The 21,221-nt window shown below is 40.0% G+C and overlaps 1 protein-coding gene across 1 annotated transcript in view; it reads right to left on the reverse strand.

Moving 5' to 3' along the window:
* The window catches only part of LOC109929875 (potassium channel subfamily T member 2-like), a 636,785-nt gene that overhangs the window by 537,703 nt on the left and 77,861 nt on the right, over positions 1-21,221 (reverse strand). The gene's annotated exons all lie outside the window — the stretch shown is intronic.

Here is a 21,221-nt window from a genome sequence, read left to right on the forward strand (position 1 = left end):
TACAATTCTGGTGACACTGCTACACGAAGAAAACTGGAAAGGGTACAGAGAAGATTTACAAGGATGTTGCCTGGACTGGAGGATTTGAATTATAAGGAGAGGCTGGGTGGGCTGAGACTTTTTCCCTGGAGTGTGGGAGGTTGAGAGGTGACCTTACAGAGGTTTACAAAATCATGAGAGGCATAGACAGAGTAAATGGCCAAGGTCTTTTCCCCAAGGCGTAGATTTAAAGTGAGAGGGGAAAGTTTTAAGTGGGGCCTTAGGGGCAACTTTTTCACACAGAGGGTGGTGTGTATATGGAATGAACTGAAAGAGATATGGTAAATGCAGGTACAGTTATAACATTTAAAAGACATTTGGACAGGTATATGAATAGAAAAGTTTTAAGAGGGATATGGGCCAAAAGCAGATAAATGAGGCTCGTTCAGTTTGGGATTTACCTGTTCACCATGTACAAATTGGACCAAAGGGTCTGTTTCCATGCTGTATGACTCTAAGTTATCCATTTCACAGCCTCATTGCCTCTGTGTCTGCAATTTCCTTCACCACAAAATCCCTACACCAATGTCCTACTCGCCTCCAATTTTGGACTTGGGCACAATGCCTCATTTAATGATGGAGATAAGAAAAAAATCTCATTGTTTTCTATTAGTCTCCTTTTCTCTCTCAGTACAAGGTAAACTGAAAAGAATATGGGTTAATTTCTTCTATAACTAACAAACAGACCAAAATGTTTTTAAAAAATAATTAAACGTTAAGATATTTGTACTTTGACTGTAGTGTCTATGATGTCACGTTTGAAACCTTATCTAGCTTTAATTGAAAAGTGGCATTCATATTTATCTGACTTGCACAGATATCCGTGGTTAAGCAATAGAATAAGATATTAAGCATGCAGCCAAATAGATTTATTACTTAAAGTGAACTTTCGCTACTCTCCAATACTTTCAAGCTATTTTGCGGTCACAAGGCGAAATTAATATTTCCGTGGAATTTGAAAACATGTTTGGCTCATTCTGATTCAAGCAATCAATTATTTTGCCCTTAAATTTGCGACCACCACTAAGTTCTGACTGAACTCCGAGAGTATTCTTTGTGCTCTTGTTGTTTGCATTAAACTGGATAAACAGATTGATAAGAAATAGATACAGGTTAAAATATTTTCCACTTACATGCCACACTGCTCTGTATGCATATTACTTCCTTAGTGGAAATGCAGAGATACAATCAAGGTTACCAATATCAGATAATATCTGCATTGTCAGGTAATTGTGACTCCAGAGGACATGTTGTTCATGATAATGAGCAGAATAAATTTAGCATGATAATTTCCTGACAACCCTGTGGACTGATTTCAAGGTTGCTTAAGGTGACAACAGAAAGCAGCTCACAATATGAAGTGGACAATACTTGGAGAGAAATAAAGAAGGCCCAAAGTCCAAACTCAGAGATGAAGCAATGGCTCTTAGCACTGACCTTGAAGAAAACTGTCCACAAAGATCTAACAAACCCTGTAGCACGGGTTTCACTCTCCCCAGTGTGCATCACACCAAATTAAGAGGATTTCCATTCAGTTGAATAAGCAGTGAAATACATCAAAATATTCTCACAGACAACACACCAGGAAGGAAAACGCCCTGATTATCCTTCACTTTTCAGAAATTTTACACAAAGCAAAGTGATAAATTTACAAAATAAAGGAGTTCAGGATAGACCAGGACATTAGAAGCCAGTCAGTTTAACTCTCAGTGATTATCAAGTTATTACAAAGAATTGTGAGGGATCTGCACGGATGGGGATTAATCAGGGAAAGTCAGCATGGATGTTGAGGGATGATTGTGTTTGCCCACAACATAAGAGACAGGAACAGAAGTAGACCATTCAGCCCATCCAGTCAATTCCACCACTCAATGAGGCCATGGCTGATCTGATAATTCTCCCCTTTGCTTTCCTGCCTTTTGCCCTTAACCCTTTACTAATTAAAAATCCTTCCACCTCAGCCTTGGATATACTTAATGACCTAGCCTCGAAGGCCTTCTGCAGTAAGGAACTCCAAAGATTCACCACCCTCAGAGAAAATAAAATCTCATCTGTCTCAAATGGGAAACTCCTTACTCACAGATTATGCCCTCTAGTCCGAGACTCTCCAAAAGACAGAAACAACCTGTTTGTGTCTACCCTGTCAAGATCCCTAAAAATCTTAGGTTTCAACAAGGTCTCCTCTCATTCTCCTAAACTCCGTTAATGCAGGCCTAACCTATTCAACTCCTGTTGATAAGAAAATCCCCTCATGCCTGGATCAACCTAGTGAGCCTTCTCTCGATTGCCACCAATGCTAGTACATATTTCCGTCAGTAAGGGGACCAGAACTGTCCGCAGTATTCGAGGAGCGTTCTCACCAGTGCCTTGTACAGGTTCAGCGAGACCTCCCTACTTCAACCGCCACATTTGTTAATTTTTTTTTGTGACAAAGTAACCACAAGTGTTTATGAATGGTAATGCATTTGATCTAACCTGCAGAGACTTTAGCCAGCCTTTTGACATGGTGCCTCATGACAGACTGGCCAAGAAAGTAAAAACCATGGGATCTGAGGCAAAATGCACGCTGGATCCAAAATTGGTTGAGAAGCCAGAAGCAAAGGGACTTTTTTATAACTGGAAGTCAGTTTCCAGTGGAGTTCTGCAAAAATCAGTTCTGGGACCCTTACTGTTTTTTGGCGCACATCAATGATTTGGATTTAAACATCGGAATATGATCAAGAGGCTCATGATGACACGAAAATTGTCAGGGTGGCAAATAGTGAGGATGGCAAATTGCAAGGAAAGCTATAAATGCAGGAGAATATCAATGGACTGGTCAGGTGAAAAGCGCAGTGTCAAACAGTGTGAGGTAATGCACTTGGAGAGGGCTAACAAGGCAAAGAATTATATTAAGAATGGTAGGACCTTGCAAAGTATTGACGATAAAAGGGACCGAAGTGTTTATATGCACAAATCCCTGAAGCCAGCTAGGAAAGTGAATAGGGTGATTCCATCATCTGGGATATTTGCCTTGAATAACAGAGGTGTAGAATGCAAGAGGGATGTGGTTGTACTGGAAGTGTACAAAATGCTGCTTAGGCCACAACTGGAGTACTGTGTGCGGGTCTGATCAACACACTACAGGAAAGATGTGATTGCACTGGAGAGGCTTCAGAGGAGACTCTACAGGTCTGTAAATGATTGAGACTCACGCAGAATTATACTAAAAAGTTTGATTCCACCCTCAGGCGATTGTCTATGTCAAGTCTGCATGTTCTCCTTGTATCTGCGTGGGTTTTTCTCTGGGTGCTCTGGTTTCGTCCCACAGTCCAAAGATGTGCAGGCTAGGTCGATTAGCCATGGGAAATGCAAGAATAGGATGAGGCGGTTCTGGGTGGGATGTTCTTCGAAGGGGTGATGTGGACCCAATGGGTCACATGACCTGCTTCCACACTGTAGGGATTTATTCTGTTACTTCAACATTACTGTAAATGAAGAACCATAGACCAGTGATGACAACATTGAAGTTCTACATTTATCTGTACACATGCAGAGCCTTGAAGTTACTATCAGTTTCAAAGGATTGCCTCAAAATCTAAGATATTCTATTTAATGCAACATATTTACTTCATGGATAGTAGGAACTGCCGATGCTGGAGAATCTGAGATAACAAGGTGTAGAGCTGGATGAACACAGCAGGCCAAGCAGCATAAGAGGAGCAGGAAAGCTGACGTTTCGGGTCTGGATCCAGCTCTACACCTTGTTATCTCAATTTGATGGTCGCAACACAAATTTCATCACACACGGCTTTGGTTCAGTTCTGCTGAAATGTTAGGACAGATTTGTCTCAATAACCTATGCTTAAACAGGACCAAAACATTCCAGTGCACTTACCAAGCATTACCAAATGAAAATTTGACACCAAAACTTAGGAGAGACATTTGCTTGATGACCAAAATCTTGGTCGACAAGGGAAGTTTTACAGTGCGATTTAATGCAGGAAAGAGAGAGAAAGCAAGAGGTGAAGAATATTTGGGAGGAAATACCAACATGAAGAGGCTCTGGCAGCAAAAGGTAAAACAGGAACAATAGAGTGATTAGTGCTGACAATGCTCAAGAAGCCAGAAATGGTGAAGCACAGAGAACTTAGGAGGTGATATAAGAACTGATATAAGGTCCCAGAACTGATTTTTGCAGAACTCCACTGGAAATCGACTTCCAGCTAATCCAGAGACCCAGATAATGCTCTGGAGAGCTGGGTTTGAATCCTGCCATGGCAGATGATGGAATATGAATTCAAAAAATAACTGGAATAGAAGAGTCTAATGACGACCACGAATCCATTGTCAATTTTCAGAAAAACCCATCTGATTCACTAATGTCCTTTAGGGAAGGAAACTGCTATCCTTATCTGGTCTGGCCTACATGCAACTCCAGACCCACAGCAATGTGGTTGAGTCTTGACTGTCCCCTGAGCAATTAGGGATGGGCAATAAATGTTGGCCTAGCCAGTGACAGCCTCTTCCCATGAATGAATGAATCAATAAAAATAAGTAAAATAAACAGGGCTGCCAAGACTGCCAGGATAAAGGGAGAATATCTGCTACGGAATGCTTTCAGCCTTTGGCATTATTAATTCTGCCATGTGCAGGAGTATCAGCATCTGACTCCCTCCGCGCTTTCTGACTCCAAAGGGTTGCCAGTTTCCAGACACAGCAGGGGAGTGAACGGGAACCTGCCCAATGCTGTCAAACTTGTGCTCCTCTCCAAAACAGGCCACAAAACCATTTCTTAAATATCTTGGTTGCTGGCCCACCTCCTGTGACCAGGTTCACAATGTCAGTTACAGCCCAGTCCTGGGAAACTTGCTCAGAAGTGGAAATGTGTTGGACAGTTGTCCCAACCAGATTTTGGAAAACTTTCACTGGTGGACAACCCTAGAATGTCATACAGTCACAGAGTCATACAGCACGGAAACAGACCCTTTGGTCCAACCAGTCCATGCCAAACATAATCCCAAAGTAAACTAGTCCCACCTGTTAGCTCTTGGCTCATATCCCTCCAAAGCTTTCCTATCCATGTACTTATCTGTCATCTTCAAGGAACTGGGGAAAATTCCCCAACTTCTGCATTCTTCCTAATAGGGGTCAGAGGAAATTTCTGCTGATCCAGTATCGGATGCCAGACAGTAAGGCTGACAGTCAAAGGAGGCGCAGGTAGGATAGAGTTTGCTGTCTTCTGGATACGTGGCAAAACTGATGTGGTGCTTTTAAATGTTGCTGTTTATGTGCAGTGTGTCACTGAAAAATAAGCAAGCACCAAGAATAACACAGATCTTTTAGGGATACTATATGGGTACAAGAGCAGAGAAAGGCTTTATCACAGTTATTTTCTGTGCGCATGACTTTGTAAAAGTCATTTCATTACTGTGGTGTTGTACGATGATTTGTAAAGGACCAAGAATTCATTGTTATGTGACTGTATATGCCTGGATTCCACACTTCAGTGTTGCACTACGATCAGGTGTCGAACATCATTCTACCAGCCACATGGAGAGTCAATAGAAAGGCACTCAATTTTATGTCTAAAGTGCAATTACCTCTAACTTATGATAACCAGAAAACATAACATATGGTGGCAGCAGTTGTCTGTGAGTAAAAACTCAAATATTTTCCAAGAATTTACTCCTGAATTAGCTATAAAAATCAAGAGAATGAGGAAGGGGGGAGAGGAAGATGGAAGAGAGAGGCAAGTGGGAAGAGAGAGAGCGTGTGGGAGAGAGAAGAGTGGGAAGCGAGAGGGAGAGAGAGAGAAAGAAAGCACGAGAGAGAGAGAGGGAAGGTTGGGGGGGTTGGGGAAGAGAAAAAGAGAGGTGGGAGGAAGCAGGTGGGGGATTGATTGAATTATGGAACAATGAAAGGACCACAGCACCAATAAATATAGAGCTCCTGCCCAAGATGAACTGGAAGGCTAATGGTATCATAAGGCATTTCAGAAAACTGACCATATAAATGGACAAACTTGCTAAAGAGAGTAACTTTACAAAATGCATTAATGAAAGGAAATAACTAGCTAGATTCTTTTGTAGGCAGGAGTGAAAACGTGTTCAATTTATTAAATAGCTGGGAATGGAGTGAACGAGCAGAAACCCAGATCAGACTTGAGAAATTCAGCAGATATCTTCAGCTAAAGTCAAACCATTGAGTCAACTGATATGAATTTCAAGGCCAGCTAGAGGACTCAGGTGGGTCTGTTGACAATTTCACGACAGGATTGGAAAATGCAGCCAGAAAATGTAAATCTAAGGACACAGATAAAAGGCTGCTAGATCAGCTCATCTAGGTTCTGCACACTCTAAAGTATAATGAGTGGATACGCAGGTTTTGGAAACTGCGAGAGCAGAAAAAAACAAGAGTAGACTGGTGAAGTTGTTGATGGTTCAAATGATTAGCTTTCAGCGGAGTCAAGAGAAACACAGCAGGGATACTGTGGTGAAAAAGCAACAGAAGAAAACATAGCAAGAAAAGATACACAGAGCTGGAAATGGTGCTGAGTTGATAGAGGAAAATGTCCCACATGTGGCTCACACTGGAGAACCTGTGGAAACCCAAATCACTGGAAATGGTTGTTCAGAACAAAGAAAGAATATGGTAAATGAATTATCAGGGATAGAGCAACAGGATGGACAAGTTTAAAAAAAAAACAAAACATTTATACCCTAAAGATCGCAATGAGTTTGAGCACACATAGACATAGGTACCAAAACAAATGCATTAAATGTCTGTGCGCTACAATTACCAGAGAAGTAAAATTCACACGCTCATCCAGATCAGGAAGAGAGCAAAATAAGAATGCTGACAACAAGGATGGATACTGGAGCAGAGTATGTTGTTTGGCTCACAGTATACCAGAAGATCTTTCTTGAAAATGTCAAAGCAAATGAGAATCCAAGAAAAGGCATTCTGAAACTGAACAATGTTATGCTAGTGACATATGACAAAACAGATTCAACAGCTAGAAACAACTGAAATCAGACATGCACAAAAGGAAAGAAATGTAAATGGTGTGCTCCAATGGAATAGATGATCCTACTGTCCTGGATTTGAGCAGTTGCAAAGAGTCACAGCTTATCTAATTAAACCATGAGCAAAATGAGATAAAGTGTGGGTGAGATGGAGGATGGAGGGGGTGGAGGTTGAGGGTACTGAGCTCAATGATCAGCCATGATAATAATGAATAGCAGAGCAGTCTTGAGGGGTTGAATGGCCTGCTCCTGCTCCTTTCTTCTATGATTCTTTGTTTCTAAGTGAAGAAGACATCTGATGCATGTTGAATGTAGAACACCCAAGGTAAAACACCCTCAGATCAGAAGCAAGGGAGATGTGGTATGCATGTATTCAGAAGTGTTTTGCTGAGATGGCTGGATGCTTTGAAGACTGAAAATCAGATCACGATGAAACCCGTCAGTCATTTATCCCCTCTGTAAAGTATCAACCGAACTCAAAGGAAAGCTTAAAAGCAAGCCTGAGGAGATGGAAAAGGCGCTCACCAAATTCACAGTGGTAAGTTCCATTGCGGTGAGAGGAAGGCCAAACACACAGGTAAGAATTTGACTGGATCATAAAAATTTTAAACTAAGCAATACAAAATCACTATTGTTCCTTTCCAACAGTGGAAGAGATCACACCAGTGTAGATTGGGGTAAAAGCTTTCAGCAAGCTTGAAGCTAGAACAGACTGCCGGAAGATGAAGCTCAGTGAGGAAACTTGGCTGTCGACAACATTCATCATCCTTTGGGCAGTATGAATTCCCCATATCTATGTTTTGGTCTTAAAGTGAGAGAGGAAGTGTTCCAGCAAAAAGCAGATGAGATGCAAAGTCTGATGGCATCCAGATCTGTGTAGATGAGGAAAGATTTGACCATCATCCATACAGAGAAAACCAAAAATGCTAGGTTTAAGCTGCAACACAGACAGAAAGCATGTTTCAAAATGACAATGCCAGTTTATTGGAATGTGGTACACATATGATGGTCCTTGAAAGGACACAGCCATCCCAGAGATGGAACCTCCGAAAGACAAGAAGTGGCTGAGGAGTTTCCTTGGCTTGATCCAGGGTGTGAATTCTGTCGCATCTCACATGTCTGCAAAAAGCAAACCTATGAGAACTGATGAAAGATTATGCTGAGTACGGTCACACAAGAGGACTTTCAGCAAAGAGGTAGTCTCTGCAAAGAGACAAGTCTGACATGCTACAGCAGCAAGAAATCGGTCATCCTATAAGTACTTGATAGCAGGGACATGGAGAGAGGTGGCACAGAGTCTGAGATTCAGCAAGTCAGTAGCCATAGTTAAGGTCACGAATTGTAAACAAAAGTCTTTACAGTTGAGAACTTGAAAGTGCATTGGAAAGAGACTTGAGGGAGAATGTTTTTCCAGGAAAAATACAAAAAGCAACGGCGTTGGGAGAGGAATTATTAAAAGAGTCAAGTAAATAATTGAAGATTTCCTTATCAGTAGTGGCCATCTTGGCACAAATATAAAGAGGGGAGGGAATAAGAATGAGTAGGAGACTTAATATAAAAGAAGCGATTTAGTCAAGAAAAGGAGACTAGTAAAATCAGAAGAAAGACAACCACAAACAATGGGACAAAGATCAAAATCACCAAGGATGAGAAGTCATTTCATGCAGAAGCAAAGACAGGAAAACATACAAGATGTCTCAGTGAGAAATAGTGTGATACTTAAGCGGGCAGAACAGAACAGGAACTTAAATAAAAATTATGAGGGCGTTAATAAAAAACGTGAGTTTCTCAGAGCAAGAGAGATTGTCAGAGGAGCACCAAGGTGACAGGTAGTGGCCAAACCAACATGACGATTTGACCAGGGCAAATGGTAGAAAGTACATCCAAGCAGAGAGACCTTGCTAAGAGGAAAGATATCATCCCAAACGACAAATCCAACAAAGTTACAGTGTCAACGTGATTATCCATAATAAGCTCATAGGTGACATGGCCCTTACCTATAAATGAGCGTACATTCTGGCAGGAGATTTGGAAGGCAGTAGAGATGTGCAGAAAAAGTGCGAGTAAAAGAAAGAGAGGGAAAGAGAGAAAGGAAGAGAAGGAGATGCTTTGATTAATGATGTAAAACGAACAATCTAATTAATTATAATAGGCCCCTTGTTGTATCTTAATTGGAATATAATCAGTCAAACAACTGAATATTTTCTGCTGTCATGAAGCAATCTGAAGTCCAAATGTAAAATATGTGCACAACTTTATTGTCTTATGCAGCAAGAATGATGTATAGCATCAGAGATGCTCTAAGAATGCCAGTTTTAAACTGTTTGAACAGAAAAGTAATGTGATTTACTAGATGGAGTTCACAGTTTCTGCACATTTGGATGTTGCAGTGTATCACACATGTTTTTGTAAACAAATTTGTCATCAAACAAATAAGCTAATAAAATGACCTCTAAGATTTGATGAATTTGTTTGGCATTCTTCCCCATGGGTTGTGATTCCACTCCCTCTGCCACTGCCCCATTGGCTGGCAGATATAAACATCTTTTACCAAAACGTAAAAGGATGCTTATATTTATTGGTTCATTCTCCCTTAATCATCCTGGTAGGTTTGAATTCGCTCAAAATACGTTTACTTCTACAAAAGTAAAATCAGATCCCATTTCTCGAATTGTCTTTCCTTTCCTCCCGAGGTGATTTTCATTCTAAAAACATCATTCAAAACAACATGATCTGAAAAGAGATCCAGTCACTGCAGTATGTACTTAATGTTAGAGCCTCCAGCAACACTAAAACTCAATGACATCAAGTTATCAAACTAAGTCTATCCAATACAATGTACAGCACCCCAAGAAATTGAAGTGGTTTTATGGTTTGAGTAAAATAAATGAAGAGATAAAACTAAAGAAGGGTGAAAGAAATTGTGCACTGAGTGTATAGACAGCAGCATTGGTCAATAAACCATTACAGACCAGAGCCGCAGCAGAACATGCAATACTTGAATCAGCAAAAGCAGTAAACAAGAATTCAAATAACAAAAAAGAGTTGCAGAGAAAACATGCCTACCAAATACCAGTATTCTGGCCTTTTAATTCCTTCAAAAGGCCCAGCTGAATCCTAAATTTACTCCTGAATTTGGGTCTGCACCCAATGGTAGGCCATCGCAGCCATTCAATGTTAAGAAACCTCAACTAAAAATCTGGATAAAAGAACCAAGATTTGGACAAGGCACTGCACACTTCAGTGAATGCTTCCAGCGGAAAGTATTATTGATACATGGCCAGCTGGTGACCAAGATGTAGGAAGAATTTGATCTCAGGCTTAGTATAGCAGGATAACCAAAGTACAGTGAAATCTATAAAAAGAAATGCCTGCCAAATGGCTGCTTACTACGAATGTGCCAGCATACAGTCAAAACTGATTTATTGGAAGTTCTACTAAGATGTGAATTAATTTCTAATTGAAGAGGAGCAGGATGTGATTTTGCACGAAAGAAAATAAAGCTGGAATCAATTGAATCTTATTTCTCCTAAAGCCATATATCTTTATATAGAATTAATTATAAGGCACTTTTTTTGATACATGGAAGTACAATGCCCACAGGGGTCAGTTAATATCCGTAAAATATATGATATTGGTAGAATCAGAGCAGCCCTACAGTGTGGAAGCAGGCCATTTGGCCCATCGAATCCACACTAACCCTCTGAACAGCATTCCACCCAGATCCAACCCCTACCCTGTACCTGTAACCCTACATTTCTCATGGCTAATCCACCTAGCCTGCATATCCTTGCAGTCTATGGGCAATTTAACATGGTCAATCCACCTAACCTGCACAGCTTTGGACTGTGGGAGGAAACCAGTGTACCTGGAGGAAACCCATGCAAACACAGGGAGAATTTGTAAGCTCCACACAGACAGTCACCTGAGGGTGGAATCAAATCCGAGTCCCTGGCGTCGTGAGGAAGCAGTGCTGACCATGAAACACCACGATATCCCGAAGGTACTCAGCTATACAGACTGGATTACCACAGGGGTTACTGATCTTTGTCAGGTTTACAGGATGATAATAGCATTTTGTTTTAAATTGAAAATTCTTTATAGAAATACACAAAAACAATGGTAACAAGATAGACAAACTCATGTCCAAGATAGAAATAAACGATTTTCATCCTATGACCACACAGACACAAGGTCATCAGATGACCAAGGTTGGGAAAAAGGCAGGCAGAATGGAACTGAAGTAGTCCTCATCCTAAAACATGACATGTGGATAATAGTAAGAAAGGCTTTTGACTCAATTGAGCAGAAAGTCAAAAAAATAGTCCGGGTGAAGACAAGGAATATTATAGGGTCTACAAAGAATGGTTAGTGAAATGTATGGGAATTTATGGAATACTTTCACAGTAGCTTCCTGGAGCAACACATTGTGGAACCAATCCAGGACAAAACTATTGCCGATATGTATGATGTAATGAGTCAGGGTCGATTAGTAATTTTAATTCTACGTCAAGTTTGAGAGCAATGTATTTGAGCCAAAAACAAGAATCTTGAATTTAAAGTCAATTGCTTTCGTATGAGGGGAGAATTATTGAATGTTGACTGAGTAAATACACTGAAAGACATGGCAGTAAATATTCAATAAAATTACGTTCCATTAAAAAAAGAAACTGTCTTTGAAAAAACTAAGGGCTGTATTACATCAAAACAAAAGACATAACAGTGTGAAGCTTAACAGTAAGCATGAAAATTTGGAGAGTTTAGAAACAGCAAAGAGCAAACAAACCATTGATGAAAATAAAAACAGGGCATGAGAATAAACTATCCAGGAATATTAAAACAACAGATTGTAAGCTTTGATAAATATGTAAGGAGATTAGCTAAAGGAAATGCTGGTTGATTCAAGTCAGAGGTGGGAGAAAATAATATGGGAATTGTAAACAATGCAAGAGAGGACAAAACAATATTTCACCTGTCTTCACAGTCGAAGACACAAATGTCATACTAGAAACAGGGGGTAACCATGAGGCAAATAAGATTGAGGATCTTAATGTAATTAACACTGGCAGAGAAAACAAATCTTACAGAAGGTTAAAAGGACCAAATGCCAATGAATCTCTAGGACCCAGTAACCTACATCATACATCTAAAAGTGGCATCTACAGAGATAGTGTGTTCACTGGCTGGGATATTCCCAAAATTTCCTAGATCCAAGAATGCTCACTGCTGATTGAAAGTTAACAAATGACAGTTATCATAATGTCATGCCACTTCTCAAAAAAAACAGCAGGATTAAAAAAGGGAGCTTTATGTTATCCTGATATCAGTCATTTGGAAAATGGATTAGGTTATTAGTGGAGTCTGACCTACACATTAAAATAAAGCATGCTCAGACTGATTCAATGTAGCTTTATGAATCGGAAATCATGTTTGACAAATTTATTAGAAATTTATTGAGAATAAAACTAATAGTGCAAATAAAAGGTTAGCCATTAGATGCAGTATACTTTGATGTCCAAAGGGCATTAAACAAGGTAGCACACATTATAAGAGCTCTGAAGTGTAAGATATTATCACGGAGGGAGGATTCAGACAGGAATCTGAGATTAGGGATAAATGGGAAATTTTTAAGTCATCAGGCTAAAACTAGTAAGTACCAAAAGGATCTGTGCCGGCTGAGAATGTAAGCTATGAGCATGCAAAAAAGGCACCAAAAGTTACAGATAGTTTTAAGAGTGGCTAACAAACAGCAGGCAGCCTACAATTAGAGAAAATGTAGGTTTATCAATTTGGAAATGAGAAAAGGCGATCAGAATATTTTTAAAAGGCATGGAATTCTTAACTGCCGATGTTCAGAGCTGAGCGCACTCAAACAAAGAGACATAAAGTTAGCATGTAATAACTTTCAACAACAAGTCAATAAGACACGCAGTAGAGAGTATCTCTCTGCCACACTATTTGCCTGTAATGTTGTTACAGTTACAGAGATTCAGTCAAGCAATTATAACACTGAAAACAAACTCGGTTTTATTTAGAGCCACCATCTCACTGAGAAGGTTCTAATCAATCCACTTTCAACAACTTGTTCTAAAGACTCTGCTCACATTTTTATGGCTATGACAAATTCTGCCACAGCCATGATAATTCACAAGGTTCTAAATAAACAACATTCTCAATAAAACAACAATTCACAAAATTCTTCAAAAGTCACCAATGAATCTCCTAATTTTAAAGAGTCATTTTTTTTTTTCAAAAGTCCACAATCAAAATCTGGAGCAGAAGTAGACAATTTGGACCTGGAGACCTTTTCCACCATTCAATCTGCTCATGGCTTGTCTTTTACCTCAACAATATCTTCCCACGTGATCCGCATTTCCTCTTTTCCCTTTATATTCAAAAATCTATGGACTTCTGTGAAGAATACAGCATAGCTCCCTTGAGTAGATTCTCCATTTAAGTGAATAGATTTCTCCTAATCCAAGTTTTAAAAGGCCTATTCTTTACAGTAGGGGAAATATCCTCCCAATATCAATCCTGTCAAACGCTTAAGCATTTTATGTTTCACAGCAATCGCCTGTTATTCTCACCTAATTGGAACATAGGCATATTTTACTCAATCATTCCTCGCAGGACATCCCATTCATCTAAATAAACAGTTGAGTGAACTCTGGTTGCACTCCCTCAAAGGAAAGTATATCCTTTCTTGGGTAAAGTGATCACAAGTACATATACTGGGCTGAAATTAATGCCTGTGGCCATTTGGAGGAGCCCTGCTGGGCTAAAAGCTCTATCAGACACTTCAGCGTGGTGGGGAATCCCCAGGTAGATTTGAGACTAGCATCCTGCCTGCAAGAACTTGTTGGTCACTCAGTCAGAGGTTCTTCAGACCCAACAGTATTCACTGCTGATGCTGCAGGAGGCCCAGGGCAAAGACTAGACATGGAGGCCCCAGGGAGGAGGCAAGTGAATGAGCCTTGGAGTTAGTCAGGTAGGCCCCAGTGAAGGTCAAGGGTTGAAAGGCATTTCATGTAGAGGGATGATTGGTTCTTAACAGCAGGGCACTGCACATTGGTGCTCAAAGGAGTGAGCTCACCAGTCCATTGCGAGCCTACCCACATTTCTCACTACCACCGGTCTGGTCCTGATAGTCCATGCTACACTTCAGCAATGACCATGTTGTTAGTGGTAAAACGAGCTGCTCGGACATTTTACCAAATGATCAATTTACCTCACCAAACAAGGTAATCCTGCAAAACAATCAAGAATTTTCCAACAAGGTAGCACAAAATCTTTCCTAAAGCCGAATTTTCCCAATCAAGTATCAAAAAGCTAAATTCTAAATTATGTATTGACAGAAAGAATGTTAATTAACAAGCACAAATATATCAAAAAGATAGCAACTTTTATTGTTTTATGTTAAATTTAAAAGACATGAACATTTAAGAAAGATTTAGTTGCTTCTTTAAGCAAGTACATTATATTAAAAAAATTTTCTGTAACAAAAAACAAGTTTAGTCTGGCTACTGTAGAAGTAGATAAGCATCCTGAAAAGGTACAAGCTTTTACATTGCATCATTGCTCCAGCATCTGATGAAAATACTGAAATGCATCTGAACATTAGAGTAGAAATAAAGTACATTATACATCACTCAAATACTGATAAAATTAATTTCCAAGATGTCCAGATGTAAAACATAGAAAGAATTTTGCTTTCCTGGTGAACATCAACAATACAACTTACTGTCACTTTTAATATAAAATTGCGCACAAGTGCAGGCAATAATTTCCTACTTCAGAGATGTAGACAGTCGGATATGCATTTGCACATGATGCTGATTGTATACTTTACCTTTGTACTGCATCAGCTGCTATCAAATCATGGCCTTGAAATGGTACAAAGGTAGAACCACAATGAATAAGATTTTGAGATTCGGCGGCACTTTTCTGACCAGCATTCTCCTGAGATGAGTCTACCTTGTTCAGAGCCATTTCACACTATTTACTTCAGTCTGACAAACATAAAACTGTGCACGTTCCAATCATTTGTAGGTACGATACACATTCCTGCTTTTTGCTCATGTTTTTCTATATCTTCACTGGCTGCTGTAATAGTCGCTGGTGCAGAATTTTACAGGCATTTTAGGCTGAAAGCAGGAAAACAAATGATCTAACTAACTTGATTATGATCCAGCTCTGCACAATAATTACTATCAAGCAACCTGTCGTACAGAGTTTGTAGTTCTCCAGTTTCCTTGTCAAAAAGATTGCTCAAGCTTAACAGAAGTTCCCGTGATCACCGCATGTTTCTCTTTACACCAATCTGCATATTTTTACTGAGAGGAGTGGAAAAACCAAGTGACTTGCTTCATTTTAAAAAAAAATTGAGAAAAGATCACAATACCAGTTGGTTAAATACAATGCAAAAGTCATTTGAGATAACGAGGTGTAGAGCTGGATGAACACAGCAAGCCAAGCAGCATCATAGGAGCAGAGGTTTTCTTTCCATGAGGAATAGATACTAAAAGGAAGCCTCTGTTCTGCAGCATTAGGAATTAGGAAATTAAATAACACCTATAAATTGCTAAGAGACAGGAAAATGTTGGCTTATAACATATATAAATGAGTGGCAAAATAATAATATTGAAAACAACGTATGCAGAAAATTGCACAGTGCTTGCAAAATTAACCGTTCCCAGCCAAGACAGTAACAGCCTAAGAGTGAAACCCATTAGTCTTCTGTTTCCGAAGTACATATAATGAAGTTACATCATTTACTTTTCAACAAGTTACTCTCACTACAAAAAATGTGGCAATTCTTTGCAATGACTAATTTATTGTTCATCTTGAATGCTTCGGACACTGTTGGTCAACTGGTAGATTTAAATCTAAGAAGAATATCAATAGGAAATGAATTGAATATCTATTATGCCTTATATGGACTGCATATATATTGGAGGAAAGACAGAAAAACACAATGTACAGTGGATTCTCTTCATCCCACCACTTAATGACAATGACACGAAGGTATTTGGAATTGTTGATTCATCAATATCAGTTAAACTATGTTTTATTCCAATGAATAGATCATACAATTGAAGTCAGCACTTCTATTGCTATATATGAAGAATTTATGGAATCTTATTCTTTATTCAACATCCAAGAAAGTTTCATTGAAAAGCTCTTACTTCCGGTCTCCCAGAGTATGTCTTTGCCTGGTCAATACATGGGGCATTTCCTTGTATTTGGTTTGGGATGCCAACCACAGGGGGGTGCTGTTTGGGTCTTAATAAGCGGCTCATGTCTTAAATGAGATGAAAGTTTGTTGAATGAGAGCTAATCAGGCATAGTTACATCAGTTAGATAGATTGTTATAAAGGTTATTGGGAGACCTGAATATAGGACTTGGATATAGTTCTTCACTTAACAAAATCCTAATATGGTCTAATTTACCTCCAGCTAAGCCAGTATGATATCATCAGATTGGGTGGGGTTAACTTAAAAGTGGTCTGGATGGACCCTTTATCATAGAATCCATACAGTGTGGAAACAGGCCCTTCAGCCCAACAAGTCCACACCAACCGTCAGAGTATCCCACCTAGACCCATACCCCTGTAACCCACCTAATCTACACATCCCTGAACACTACAGGCAATTTAGCATGGCAAATCCATCCAGCCTGCACATCTTTGTACTGTGGGAGGAAACCGGAGCACCCGAAGGAAACCCACGCAGAGACGGGGAGAATGTGCAAACTCTACACAGCTGCCCGAGGTTGGAATTGAACCCAGGTCCCTGGAGCTGTGAGGCAGCAGTGCTAACCACTGCCACCCCAAATATCTCTTGGGATATCTTTTGCTGCAGATAATGTTCCTCGTAAACCTGGCAATTGATTCATTACCTTATCTAAAAGATGCAATCACTTTAATTTTTTTCACAATCGAGCTCTTCCCTGCTGAATCAAGTAGTTAACCCATATCATCATGTGAGGGAGCTTTAATCTCAATGATGTGCTATCTGAGATCTGGAGCTTTTTCTTTATAAGTGGCCACCACCATTAACTCTGACCTGTTCTGCCGGCAATCTACGTATATATAGTGATGGACATTTTTCTCTTCAGCAAGGTATTCAAACCTTAGGAGGTGATACTATGTAGACTTCCATACCATGAGAAATAGACATAAGTTACAAAGTACTGAAATGTTCATCTGATATTTACTACTCCTCCTGATATTAATAGGTATGATATGGCATTGATATCAGAAACATGTCTCTTAAAAGGTATACTGTACACTAGTTGTGTGACATAATAAAAATCCTTTCATAGAAGGTTGCTGCCCTGACGAAGCAGTTTGTTTTTTGCAGAATTTGGTGCCAGGTCATTTCTCCTTCACAGTACCCTGGATCTCTATGCTAGTTCATTTCTCTTTGACCATGTCCTGAATCATTGGACATCAGAAGCCAACACGGAAGTGCAACAACCATTGAGTAGTATGCAGTCCAGCTTCAATCTGTTTAAACAAGTATTTGTTTTCAATCTGCTGAGTTATCGCTGTTGAAGTACGTGAACTCTTTCCTTCATCTTGTCAATTAGATTACACATCTTCAATCCTCCCCCCTCCCTCAGTGTCACTGGGTGGACCCAATATATTCACATCCTCAGTCATTTGACTTGAGGATGGATGCTGGCTTAGATCTGTCACTGGTATGGACAATTCTTGCTGAAAGAAGGGGAACTAAAATATTTCATTTCAGCTTGCCTCGTTGCATCATTCTGACATCAAATTTGAATCCTCTATGACAAATTGTTCACCAGGCTGTGTTAGTGCCTGGTCAATTTTCGATAAAGATTGCACAGCTCATTTGTTTGCTCCTCGCCTGCATCTTCGCTCAAAATTTGCTGGTTTCTGTCATCTGATATCTGCTGTTTGGCCTTTTAGATGTGTTGACTTGTCATAAGCTTAACATATCTCTCCTGAAATTGATTTTCATGTTGTACTATATGTTAACCTTGCACAGCAATGATTTACACTGGAATCTCCTAGAATATATGAGTGTTTTTCTCCATCACTGTACAAACTCTCAGACAGGCTGATAAATGCTTTACTTAAAATCAAAAGACCCAAAATTCACCAAGTATTAAACAGAGATTTCGACAAAACTCGAGATATTTGCGTTAAAATGGAATGGCTTCTCTGTTTTGGGGGTAAACTGGTTCAGGCGACTGGGTATGTACAGAAATAAATGGATTTTTTTTAAACCCCATATTAAACATGACAAAAATAAATTAACGCAATGATATTTCAGCTGAGAATACTTATTCTGTTCTGTCACAGTTGCATTATGAACAAAATGATGGCCACAACTACGTCCATCCAGCAAATGTGTCATTAAAGTTTTGTGTTATGGAATTGAATATGAATTTTGCAAGGAACCAAGTAGTGTTACTGCTGCTAACTGCAGCACAAGGACAATTTATTCAAGACCAGGCCATGATTAAATGTTCTTCCTCATCTTTGTAGGGGGAAAAGGCTTTTCCTTAAGTTTAGAGACTCCAATTATAAGAACTAGACTTGAATACCAGTTTATTCCAAAGTTTGTTTAAAGCATAATCCAATTGTCATTTTTTATTTGGCAAGGGCCAAAAATTCAATCCAGTGGGCATAGGGACAACAATGTACAATTCCGCGGTGTTGAACAAATGTGACGCAGGCAACACTCAAACTTCAGGCTGCTAGTTCATGACCATAACGCTGAACACACAGCTGACTGGCTGTACATGCGGCATGGGGCCCTAAGTGTATAAAAAACCGACTACAACTCACAGCCAAACTGCATATCTTAGCAACAGCCTTCCCCTCTTAAAGGGGAGATGTAATCAGGCAGTTGTAGCCGGTGGAACGGTCTCCAAACATCTCAGAGAAGGAACCGAAGATACCAGTTGAGCCGACAGCCAAAGTGAGAGCCTCCCAAGTTATTCAATGTGGTTAGTAAGGCCTGATCCAGAGGGTGGAAGAGACAGGAAGTTTCTGCAGGGGACCAGGCACACAACGATGGGATCCATAGCGGTCTAATTAAAGAAATCCAACCCATGAGACCAATCTGCAGTACAACAAGATAGGTGATGTACACAAACAACATACAGACAAAAACCTGCAGCAGGCTTTTCAACACCTGTACTTGTTCTGCAGTTAAAGAAGATAATGGCTGATTGATTGTAACCTCAAGTCCATATTCCTGCCTATGTCTGGAAACTTTCACTCCCTTGCTGACCAAGAATCTAATTACCTTGGCCGTAAAATTAACATGGGGCAGCACAGTGGCTCAGTGGTTAGCACCACTGCCTCATAGCGCCCGGGACTCGGGTTTGATTCCACCTTTGGGCGACTGTGTGCAGTTTGTGTCAGTGTGGGTTTCCTCAGATTAGATGGATTGGCCATGCTAAATTGCCCAAAGTCTCCAGGGATGCCCGTGGGAAATACAAGGATAGGGTGGGTCTGGGTGGGATGCTCTTCAGAGGGTTGGTGTGGACCTGATGGGCCAAATGGCCTGCTTCCACACTGTAAGGATTCTACAATCTATGATGTTGACTCTGCCTGATAACCTTAAATTTATCCAAGTGTCCTGCTCTAATATTTTATTTATTAGTAATTAGCTTCTAATATTTTACCTATATCACACTAATGGGCCAGTAGTTTTCTGTCGCCCTCCTTTTTTTTTGCTATTTTCCGGTCTAATGTGATCTTTCTCCAAATCAAGGGAGATTTGGAACATTAAAACCAATACTTCACTTGTCAATTCTTTAAAGATCCTACTGTGAATTCCATCAGACCCTGGGTATTTGTCAGCCGGCATTTCTAACAAGTTACTGTGTAACACTCCTCTGCGGATTGCAATTTTCCAGAGTTGCTTCCTCCCTTCCAATTCCTGATTTATAGATGTTTCTCGCATATTACTTAGTGTTCTCCGTAGAGAATACAATGCAAAATATCTGTTCAATTCATTTGCCATGCCTAATCAAATCCAAATACCCCCTTACATTGGATCAACACGCATTTTGCAACTCTTTCCTTTTTTAAATGTTTATTGAAATGCTTATTTGTTTTTATATTTCTAATCAGCTTTTTCTCGTACGCTAAACCTTGTACTTTTTGTCAATGGACAGACTTTTAACAAAAATGCCAAGCAATGCGCTAACATGCTTTTGCACAATTATATACTTTTATCTGAAGTTCGATACCATCTTTAACTTATTTTAGTTAACCACAGATGGTGGGTCTAACCCTTAGGTGTCTTTTTTTTTGTTGTAATGCAACTATTCTGTACATTCTGAAATATCTCTTTAAATGTGAGAAGTATAGATGGAGTCCATGGATGGAACATTGGCTTCAGTGATTGTCTGGGCTGTGCTCACAACCTTCTGTAGTTTTACGGTCCTGGGCAGAGCAGTGCTGTACCAGGCCGTTATGCACCCGGACAGTATGCTTCCTATGGTGCATCTGTGAAAGTTGGTGAGGGTCCTTACGGACATGCAGAGTTTCCTGAGCCACCTGAGGGAGAAGAGGTGCTGCTGTGCCTTCTTGTCCGTTGCATCTACATGGGAAGTCCAGGACAGGTTGTTGGTTATCGTCACTCCTGGGAACTTGACGCCCTCAATCCTCTCCACCTCCACTCTGTTGATGCGGATAGGGGCGTTTCCTCCTCCTTTCTTCCTGAACTCAATGATCAGCTCTTTTGTTTGCTGCCATTGAGAGAGAGGTTGTTATCATTACACCATGTCACCAAGCTCCTTTCTGTTTTCAGTTCAAGAGACTGAATACATTCAGGCCGATGTGGGAGGAGGTGATGAAGCTGATAAATGCAGTCTTTGAAATTAGAGGGCAACTTCCAGGTGAGCAATAAAGAATCTCAAAAGGCTCACCAAAGTGAGATTGGTCAATTTATTGAATTACATCATTCTCTGAGACATGCCTGCAGCACAAATATATGCATCTAACAACTTGTACACTCTCACACATCTTTTTCAAAGGGCACCTTCTCAAGTAAAGCTTCTGCCGGAAACTGTAAACTTTCAAATAGTTTCAGAGATAGAAGGAACAGCAGATGCTGGAGAATCTGAGATAACAAGGTGCAGAGCTGGATGAACACAGCAGGCCAAGCAGCATCAGAGGAGCAGGA

The sequence above is a fragment of the Rhincodon typus genome, chromosome 10 (genome assembly GCF_021869965.1).
Source record: "Rhincodon typus isolate 14 chromosome 10, sRhiTyp1.1, whole genome shotgun sequence".
NCBI lineage: Eukaryota > Metazoa > Chordata > Chondrichthyes > Orectolobiformes > Rhincodontidae > Rhincodon > Rhincodon typus.